Genomic DNA, 10,922 nt, shown 5'->3' on the forward strand with positions numbered 1-10,922 from the left:
CGCAATTTCGGCGCAAACGGAGTATAAATATGCCCCTAAGGCCCATATTTATACTTTTTGACGCTAAACTGCGCTAACGCAGTTTAGCGTCAAAAAGTTTTGCGCCGGCTAACGCCATTCTGCAGCGCCATGCGGGCGCCGTATTTATTGAATGGCGTTAGCCGGCGCAAGCAGACCGGCGCTGCCTGGTGTGCGCGAGAAAAACCACGTACACCAGGCAGCGCCGGCGTAGGGGGAAAATGGCGCATGGGCGTCTTAAAATGGGGCAAGTCAGGTTACGTCGAAAAAATCGTCGTAACCCGACTTGCGCCATTTATTTTCGACGCCCATCCCCCATCAACATGACTCCTATCATTGTAAAGATAGGAGTCATGCCCCCTTGCCCAATGGCCATGCCCAGGGGACTTCTGTCCCCTGGGCATGGTCATTGGGCATAGTGGCATGTAGGGGGGCACAAATCAGGCCCCCCTATGCCACAAAAAATTATTAAAATAAAAAAAAAAAAAACTTACCTGAACTTACCTGGGGTGGGTCCCTCCAGCCTTGGGTGTCCTCCTGGGGTGGGCAAGGGTGGCAGGGGGGGTCCCTGGGGGCAGGGGAGGGCACTCTGGGCTCATTTTGAGCCCACTTGTCCCTTAACGCCATGCCTGACCCAGGCGTTAAAAAGCGGCGCAAATGCGCCGTTTTTAGCCACGCCCACTCCCGGGCGTCACTTTTGCCCGGGAGTATAAATACCACGTAAAGGCCTGGGAGTCATTTTTTAGACGGGAACGCCTCCCTTGCATATCATTAACGCAAGGAAGGGGTTCACGCTAAAAAATGACGCACATTCCGGGAACTTTGGCGCTATTCGCCTCTAACGCCATAGTATAAATATGGCGTTAGTTTGCGTTAGTTTTGCGTCGAAATTGCGTCAAAAAAAACGACGCAATTTCGGCGCAAACGGAGTATAAATATGCCCCTAAATGTTGTAATACTTATAGGCAGTGGTTCCCAAACTGTGTGGCGTGGCACCCCAGTGCGCCACCAATCTCAGCCACGGGTGCCACGGTCACTGCAAAACTATCAATGCTGCACACTTTGTTCAACAGTGAACCTTTGCAGATTGTTTCAATGAACTGCAGTTCCTGTAATAGCCACCAGATGCCAGTATGAGCACAGATTTCCTGACTTAATTTTTATTGCTGAAGGACAGCTTTAGTTCTACTTATCCGTGTTTTCACTTTTGTAAGCCACCTCATCCAGACAAAAAGTGCAGTTTTTCAGATGAGTGGTACCTCTGCCCTACACACTCAAGGTAACTCAGTTTTGATTTCATTGTTGCATTCTCTCAGCCTTGCTGGAATACTGCTGATATTTTACTTTCTTTTGAAGTAGTGAAACATGCTGGTGTTAACATGTTTTTTTACATTCTTGTGTTAGTAAGTCAGTCTGGCCTTTAAATTACCATAGGTTCTCAGGCTTACCCCTGCAACAAATTGATATAATTTTGATTCCAGAATGTTTGCAGTAGGGTTTTACACATATCCTCTTTCAGTGTCTGATAGTGTACAGAAACAACAAGCTGCCAGGATTGCATTTGGCATTTTAATGTATTCTCTTTTCCTTCACTGTGAACTGATGCTGCATTAGCCATCATTATACAACGTCTCTGCTAGAAGGCTGATGAATGAGAATTACAGTGCACACTTTAGCAACCCCCCCCCGCCTGCCAAATAAATGTAATGTAATGGGGAGCTGCAGCCAACGGCCAATTGGTCAAGAGAGCCGCAGGTCGAAGACGTTTGGGAACCACTGCATATAGGTCTTTCTTATTTCTCCTTTTGTGGTGGTGTGTCCAGAAGGGCTTCTCTGTTATTACGTGCTCGTTTCATGGCCCCGTTAATGATTTTGGGGGATATTTCCATGCCTCCAGCTTTGATGCTAGGTTCTGGGCTTGTAGTTTGTAGTCAGGCACCTCAGAACAGTTCCTCCTCAAACTGATGAACAATGCAAATGGGAGGTTCTCCCTCAAATGGCGGGAATGGGCACTGTCAAAAAGTAATAGACAGTTTTTAGCTGTCGGTTTTTCATGGGTGGTTGTTTTGAGGGCCCCATTAGTAGCTATGATATTGAACTCAAGGAAGACCAATTGTTTCTTGCATTTAGTGTGAGTGAATATCAGGAACTGATCCTGTCTATTGAGCCACTCTCAGAAAGACTCTACTAGTCTTACCTTTGTCCACCCTGTGGAATCTTTTTTGGGCTGGCCTTTTTGCAATGCTACTGTTACCCTGCCTTTGCTATGTTTTGACTGTATGTTTGTTCAGAGTGGTTTGTCCAACCCACATTTTCGAATCAGCGTGCCTCCATAGTCGGCAAGTGCTGTTGGTAGTGTAATGGCTGTACTGATGGCCTTACTTTTCACCTCTGTGATTGGGTCTCCCTGACAGTTTCCCCAGCACTGGATGCCATGCCGGATAGTGCGCCATACAGACAACATGGCATGGCTCTATTACTGGTGTGTGTTCTAAGGCCATTAGTGAGGTTGTGTCATGTGCATAGTTATGTTGATAGTTCATTACAGTGCTGTATTTGTGGGACATGAGGTTTGTGAATCTAGTATGGTATTTGACACTGGATCATGTTGTTTGACAATTATCTATTTCCAATGTGTATGTCATGGATGTTTTACACTTTTTACAGATCTTGCAGTGGTCACTACTGTGTACCCATGGAATAGCTGCTGACTGCTATCACTGAGATTGGTGGATGGTGAATGGTAAAATGCACTTACACTGAGAAACATTATAAGAAGCTGACAATACTTTTATTGGAAACTGATGTCCTGTAACATTTACACTATCACGTTGTAGAACAGACATTGCATAGTGAGTGAATGAAAGCGGAAATTCAACAGCTGTGTTTAAGTGTGTTTTTTGTCAATAAAACAGGAAGGGATAGTGCAAAAGAGTGGGCTGATGGTGGACGAAGTCTTCAATGTCTTGGTCCAAGCAGTTGGTAGCACAGGTCCAGTATCCATGGGGCCATAGGAAAATGGAGCAATGGCAGTCCAAAGTCAACAAGATGTGTCTGTGGCACACAAGGAAGACATATTAGGAGAGGATCACTTCCTGGCAGTGGTTTTGGTCTTGGCTACAGTTTCTATCTGATGTCTGGCTCGCAGGGAACATTTGCAGGGAGGCTCCTCAACTACACAGGGAGGGGTTCTGGTGGCCTGTGAGTCCTCTGGCAGGGCCTCTAGTCCACTGGCTGCAGCAGATGTAGAGGGCTGGCCGTGACTCTGGCCACTGGAAGGGGCGTGCTGATAGGGTGGAGGACACACACAGACTGGTGGCTATATCCCTAAGCCCCCCTACAATGGAGGCCATGGTGGCATTGTGGGCCTGCCTCTGCTGCATAGCCTCCTGGTGGTGTTCCCTCTGCAGCCTCTGGTTCTCCTGCAAAGTGGTGAGTACCAGGTCCATCCTGTCCGGGGATTTTTGGTAGGCTCACAGGACTTGTGATAGTGCCTCCTGGCAGTCAGTTCCCTATGGTTGCCCCGCCCCTTGGCCCACAGATGACCTCTGTAGGAGCCTGACCTGGTTTGTAGTGGGTACCTTGGGTACTTACACCTTACACCAGGTCCAGTTATCCCTTGTTAGTGAATGTAATAGTGTTCTAGCAGCTTAGGCTGATGAAGGTAGCTATAGCAGAGCAGATTAGGCTGAACTAGGAGACATGCAAAGCTCATGCAATACCACTTACAGTTACACAGTATGTATACACAAGTAAAGACAATACTCAGTGTTACCAAAAATAAAAGCAGTTTATTTGGGTGACACAAGGCCAAAAATATCTTAGAGGCAATACTCCTTCTGGAGGTAAGTATTATACACAATATATACACTAGACATCAAAGTAAAGTAAGTAATTAGACATAGGATAGTGCAAACAATAGGAAATGCTATAGAATGCAATGGGATAAAATAGGTCTGGCGGCAACACAAACCATACACTAAGAAAGTGGAATGCGAATCATGAATTCCCCCCTAGACAAGGTATTTATTTGGGTGACACACTACCAAAAATATATTAGAGACAATACTCCTTCTGGAGGTAAGTATTATACACAATATATACACTAGACACCAAATTTAGACATGTAAATAGTCATAGAACAATGCAAACAGTAGGAGATCCGATAGAATGCAATGGGAGAAAATAAGTCTAGGTGCAACACAAACCATATACTAAAAAAGTGGAATGTGAATCACGAATTAACCCCTAGACAAGTGTAGTGTGTGCAGAATCACTGAGAGAGTAAGAATACAGTAAAGGTAAGTAAATTACCCTACCCCAGAGCCCAGAAAAGCAGGAGTAAAGTACTGTTAGGACACACTATACCTCGTTTTTGGGGATTTTGCAGCAGCCAACCAAGTCTGCAAAGAACAATTGCCAGATTATTGGACCTGAAGATCTGCAAAGGAAGGGGACCAAGTCCAGAAGTCAAAAGAAGTTCTAGGAAGGACAGAAGCCCCTGCCAACCCAGAAGACGGTGCAAAAGAAGAGTCCCCAGTTAGTCGAAGACTGCAGAAATGCTCCCTTGGAAGATGCAAGCGGGTTCCTGCATGATGCAAAAGATGTCTCACTGCGTGAAGATCGTTGCAGATGAGATTTCGTGTTGGAAGGCTCCAACAAGCCTTGGCTACGGCAAAAGTGCATTTTTCATCAAAATGGCGCTGGATGGACCCAGGAGGGATCTGGGGGCCTCAACTCTGTGTGAGGTGGAAGAGGGGGGTCTCAGCACTTTAGAGAGCCCTCAGAATGCCAGCCAGCACCGGTTCAATGGAAGTGCAAAATGTGGTTGATGCAGCACAAATAAAGAAGGTCCCACGCCACTGGAGAGCTGAGTTGAGCGTCACAGGGTGGAGTGCTGGGGACCTGGGCCAGGCTGTGCATAAAGGAATTTTGCAAAGAGTACACAGAGGCCTCAGGAGGCGAAGAAGACACAATACACAGGGGTACCATCGTTCTCAGGGCAGGCAAGGTCTTACCTCCTCCAAATTGCGTCAGCAGGACCTCAGGACAGTCTGTGTCGATGATGTCCACCCTCTGTGTCCTTAGGGGCATACTTGTCACCTTGGAAGGTGCCTGCTTGGAGCAGGGGAGTGACTCTGTCACTCCACAGGAGATTTATTTGGTCCTTCTGGTGCAGGATGAAGACAGGGAGACCCCAGAGCATGCAGACCATTGAAACTGTTGCAGTTGCTGACTTGGAGCTGAGGTTGCTGAAGAAAAGTGTCTCTTGTAGACACTTTGTTGCAGTTACAGTGTTTCTTGGAGCAGCCTGCGGTTGATCCAAGGTCAGAAGAGTCTGAAGTTGTTGCAGAGGATTCCTGAAGGAAACTTGCAAGCAGAATCTGAGGAGAACCCAGAGGAGAGGCCCTAAATAGCCCTGAGAGGGGGATTGGCTACCTTATCAGGTATGGACCTATCAGGAGGGGTCTCTGATGTCACCTGCTGGCACTGGCCCCTCAGAGCCCTCCAGAGTGCCCCCACACCTTACAAAGCAAGATGGCTGAAGTCTGGGACACACTGGAGGAGCTCTGGGCACCAGCCCTGGGGTGGTGTTGGACAGAGGCCTCCCCAGCCTGTAACACCTATTTCCAAAGGGAAAGGGTGTAACACTCTGCTCTCAGAGGAAATGCTTTGTTCTGCCTTCCTGGGACTGGGCTACCCAGACCCCAGGAGGGCAGAACCCTGTCTGTGAGGTTGCAGCAGCTGTAGCTGTAGCTGCAGTGCAAGCCTCAGAGAGCTGGTTTGGCAGTACTGGGGGTCCATGGTGGAGCCCCTAGGATACATGGAATTGGCTCCCCAATACTAGATTTGGAATGGGGGGACAATTGCATGATCTTAGACATGTTACATGGCCATATTCAGAGTTACCATTGTGAAGCTACATATAGTTATTGACCTATATGTAATGCATACGTGTAATGGTGTCCCCGCACTCACAAAGTCTGGGGAAATGGCCCTGAATTATGTGGGGGCACCTTTGCTAGTGCAAGGGTGCCCTCACACTTAGTAACTTTGCACCTAACCTTCAGCAAGTGAAGGTTAGACATATAGGTGACTTATAAGTTACTTAAGTGCAATGAAAATGGCTGTGAAATAATGTGTGCGTTATTTCACGCAGGCTGCAAAGACAGGCCTGTGCAAGGGTTTGTCTGAGCTCCCTATGGTGGCAAAAGAACTGCTGCAGCCCATATGGATCTAGTGGAACCCCAATGCCCTGGGTACCTTGGTCCCATATACTTGGGACTTATAAGGGGGGTCCAGTATTCCAATTGTATTTGTAAATGAAGTCACTGGCCTACAGTGACAAGTATAAAAGCAGAGAGAGCATAAGCACTGAGGTTCTGGTTGGCAGAGCCTCAGTGACACAGTTAGGCACTACACAGGCATACATATTAGGCCACAAACTATAAGCACTGGGATCCTGGCTAGCAGGATCCCATTGAGACAGGCAAAACACACTGACATATAGGTTTTAATCTATGAGCACTGGGTCCTGGCTAGCAGGATCCCAGTGACACAGTAAAAACACACTGACACACACAAACAGGCCAAAAGTGGGGGTAACCATGCTAGAAAGAGGCTACTTTCCTACAACCTCCCATTGGCACTCGCCCCCTGTGCATGTGTCCCCGGAACTGTGTGCCCACTCCCACTTGCACCAGGTCCTTCATCGTCTTGCCTGGTAGGTATTGACTCTCGTCCCTTTATATGTGGGCACACTGTTGATTGACGTGTCCTGGGGAAATGGGTGTTATGGCATTGGGCGACTGGTGTTGTATCTGCCTCAGTAGTGGGGGGGTCAGACGTGGCCTGGGTGAGGCTTGTGGAATGTGACTGACCAGAGGTGCCAGATGGGTCAGGGAGATCTTCCTGATCTAACCATCCAGAGTTGCTGTCATCACTGTGGCCTTCTTCTGGTGGAGGACTGGGTGTTCGTTGCACCTGCTGTTGGCTGATATTAGCAGTGGAACCTGTGGACCGGAAACAAGAGACATTCACATCTGCCTCACATTTACACATTGCCTGACCTGGGACATGGTGCTGGATGGTTGCTCCCCAGGTATGGCATTGCCAGTAGGTAGTTTATTATTTGCTTTGTGGCAAACAGAGTTTAATTTATTATTTTACATCTGATTTGTGATGACATATCAGTATATTTGCATTACTGACATTGCCATTTCCTGGTTTGCTCTTAGGACATGTTCATTTATTTGTAAATGTCATCCTTTCCCTATGTTTGTGTGCTTATGGGATGGGTGTTGTGCATATTTAGGTCAGTGAAGGGTGATGCATTGTGGGATTGGTAGTGCTTCATGCTGAACATGCTTAACCATAATTGTGAGTGCAGACGTTGGGAAGGTGCTAGTTAAGTGGTGTGGACATGCAGGGGTAAGGAGTATGGCTGGTTAGGGGGGTATTGGTTTAAGTGTGGGTTTGGGTAGGTTGGGGAGTGATAGGGTGACGGGGCACATGCAATACAAGTGTTCATAGTGGTAGGGGAGTATATGTGACTTACCACTTTCAATTCCTCTGGTGATTCCAGTCAGGCCCTCTGGATGAAGGATGGCCAAGACCTATTCCTCCCATGATGGTAACTCTGGGGGAGGAGGTGGGGGTCCACCGCCAGTCCTGTGGATGCAATCTGGTGTTATGATGCCATGGATCGCACCTTCCCCTGTAGGTCATTCCACCTCTTCCTTATGTCGTCCCTTGTGCATGGGTAGTTTCCCACTGAGTTCACCTTATGGACGATCCTCCGCTATAGCACAATTTTCCTGGATATGGATGTCTGCTGAACCTGTGCACCGAACAGCTGTGGCTCTAGCCTCACGTTTTTGTCCACCTTGGCAGCCAACTCATCATCTGTGAAATGGGGGTGCTTTTGCGGGGAAATGGTGATGTTCATGTGTGTGTGGTGAATGGGTTGTGCAGAGGATGGTTTGTTTTGTGGGAGTTGGTGGTTGTGTCATTATGTGGGATTGAGTGCTAGTGGTCTATTGTACAATGGTGCGGTGCTTCTTTGTGTGCAATGCTGTTGTGTGTGATGTGTGCTTGAGGTGTACAGGAGGCTGTGTTGTGTATGTGCAGTTCCTTGTCATGAGTGGCTGCGAGTTGTGTGGCAAATGTTTTCCGTTGCAAAGGATTGTGGGATGTGTGGGTGTGTGTTTTATACTTGTGGGTGACGGTGTGTGTGGTGTTTGTATGTGTATCAGATATGGCATATTTGAAATGGCCAATGTGGGGTGGTTTTGTTGGGAAGTCAGTATTGGGACTGCAGCGGTCCATACCGCCAATGGCTTACCACCTTTGAATGAGCGCTGTGCTGATTTGTGTATCGTAATTTGGAGGGCGGTCTATTCTTGCTGAGGTGGTGAGGGTGGTGGGCCAGCCTCTCTCCCGCTGTAGTTCGGCTTGGCGGTGTCAGATTTGTGGCGACTTCCTGGCAGTTTTGTGTTTATGACTCATTATACTGCGGTAAATTTACTGCCTCCGCGGCAGTCTTTTGGCTGCCGCCAACACGGCGGTCTTCGCTAAAAACAGTCAATACCATAATGACCACCTGAGACTGGAAAGTGACTTTAAGCAGAGTCTGGGTCAGGCATATTGTAGGAAAGTACCATCTTGCCTGGCATGTTACCCCCATTTTCACTGTATGTATGTGTGTTTAAGCCCTTGTGTCACTGGGATCCTGCCAGGCAGGACCCCAGTGCTCATAGTATGTGCCCTGTATGTGTTCTCTGTGTGGTGCCTAACTGTATCACTGAGGCTCTGCTAACCAGAACCACAGTGTTTCTGCACTCTCTGCTTTCTAAATTTGTCACTGTAGGCTAGTGACTACATTTACCAATTCTCATTGGCACACTGGTACACCCATATAATTACCCCCTTGTATATGGTACTTAGGTACCCAGGGTATTGGGGTTCCAGGAGATCCCTATGGGCAGCATATCTTTTGCCTCCCATAGGGAGCTCAGACAATTCTTACACAGGCCTGCCACTGCAGCCTGAGTGAAATAACGTTCACGTCCAACATGCATACCTGGGGAATCCTGGGGATCAAAAGACTGGTACCCCATTCTGTGCAGGGTAACACCAAACTTCAAAACTCCTGCACCTGCCTACACTCCCAGGCCAAATGCAAAAGGGACGCACCAACCTCCCTGCATCACTCACATTTAGCCCCTCTGTGGGCTTTATCTTATTTAGTGTACATGGCGTGACATATGTGCAGTGTAAAAATTGGAAGTGGAGCAAATTAAATCTTTTGTTGCATGAGATTGTGTGCACCAATCCCGCAGCTCTGGTGAAACCGAGTCAGGGATGGACATGCCCAGGTCCCGTACCCAAGCCGCCTGAGCCACAAATTGTTTGAGTCATGTCGCCCCTAAGAACTCTGCAAAAGCGCGAGATCAGTTGTCACCCATCTCCCGAACTAAGCAGATCATCTAGTACTTCAGAGGGCCTAGGCCCCACAGAAAAAGCCAGCCAGATCTCCCTTGCGATGCATTCTAATTTAGCATAGTGCAAGTGTGCTAGACCAACCTCAAGTGTGTCCTGAGCATCCTCAAACAAAATAAACTTTTCCCCTGGGTATATATCCCCTGCAATCTGGCATCCTCCCGCTCTCCAATGCTCCATGGATAGGTCCTTATCTATATTCCTGAAAGGTATCAGGTCCCACAATTGAAGTTCCTTGCTGTAGGGGGTATGCCAGAGAACCCTCTGCACTACCCGTTCCCAAATCCCAGCAGTGGTTACTATAAGGTACAGGACTGGAGTGTCATACCTGCCACCTTGCATTGTTGTGTAGCCATTTTATTTGTAGCTCCATGCATGTTATTTTAGCATACTGGGCCTGCTGTTGTGCACGTTAACTTAGATATATTTTATTCAGCTTCGCTTTACTATGGTTACAATAGCCATTTTTATGGTCTAGTTTTATTTCGCTCTAGCTAACTGTTTTTGCCTAGGCAAGTTTTCTGTTCTCAAACAAGACATTCTTGCTCACTCTGTGCTTCTTCCAAGGCTACAGTAAGATAGGTTGAGGTGAATTTGGTATGAGTTTAGTCTCTGGCATTCATAGAAAACACACATCCTTACGTAGGGACATTTTCTCAGAATATCAACTGTTTTATTATAAAAACAGTTCCTTGTCCCTTACACGTTGGAGGGAGATTCCAGCCAGAGAACCACGACTGTATGCCGGTTGCTGAATGCATCGCTACAGATGCTAACGCAGACTCCAGGCCTTTGCTCAGGTATGGGGGATGATAGTGGAACCCAAAGGGCAGAATTGGAGCTTAACATGCTGTGCTCTAATGTAGCCTAGGTAGGAATTAGTCTATTGATTCTAGTGACAACATGGTAGCGATATTTCTATGCTTTACTCTCCTCGTCACAATTTTAATCTTATTATGTTGTGTCATCCTGGTTATTGCAGCTCATGCTTTGTTATCTAAGATGCAGTCGCTTTATTAAAATCTTATTGAAACATATACTGCCTCTGTTTGTCATTGTGTATATGTGACTAATGTAACTGAGAGAAACGAATGAGACCTGATTGACCACGGCTTCCCTAAGAAACCATATACCATTTATGTCATGTGCTCGGCTGCCCAATCATCCCTGCCCTTGGGTAGAGATGAGGCACTGCTAGTTAGCCAGAGCAAAATCCAGATTGGAGCGACAGGTGTCACCTGCAGTGGGTCGGACTCAGTCTCCCATACCGCAGGCGATTTTGCCTCTCGAAACCCAGTAGTCTCGCTAGAATAATGAGAGCCTATGCGACATGGCGCCACCAATGTTTGGTCAGGCTCTAATTTTTGTGTTCTGAGTATCTCTGTCTCATTATATACAATGAT

This window comes from Pleurodeles waltl, chromosome 10 (assembly GCF_031143425.1).
Source record: "Pleurodeles waltl isolate 20211129_DDA chromosome 10, aPleWal1.hap1.20221129, whole genome shotgun sequence".
Classification (NCBI taxonomy): domain Eukaryota; kingdom Metazoa; phylum Chordata; class Amphibia; order Caudata; family Salamandridae; genus Pleurodeles; species Pleurodeles waltl.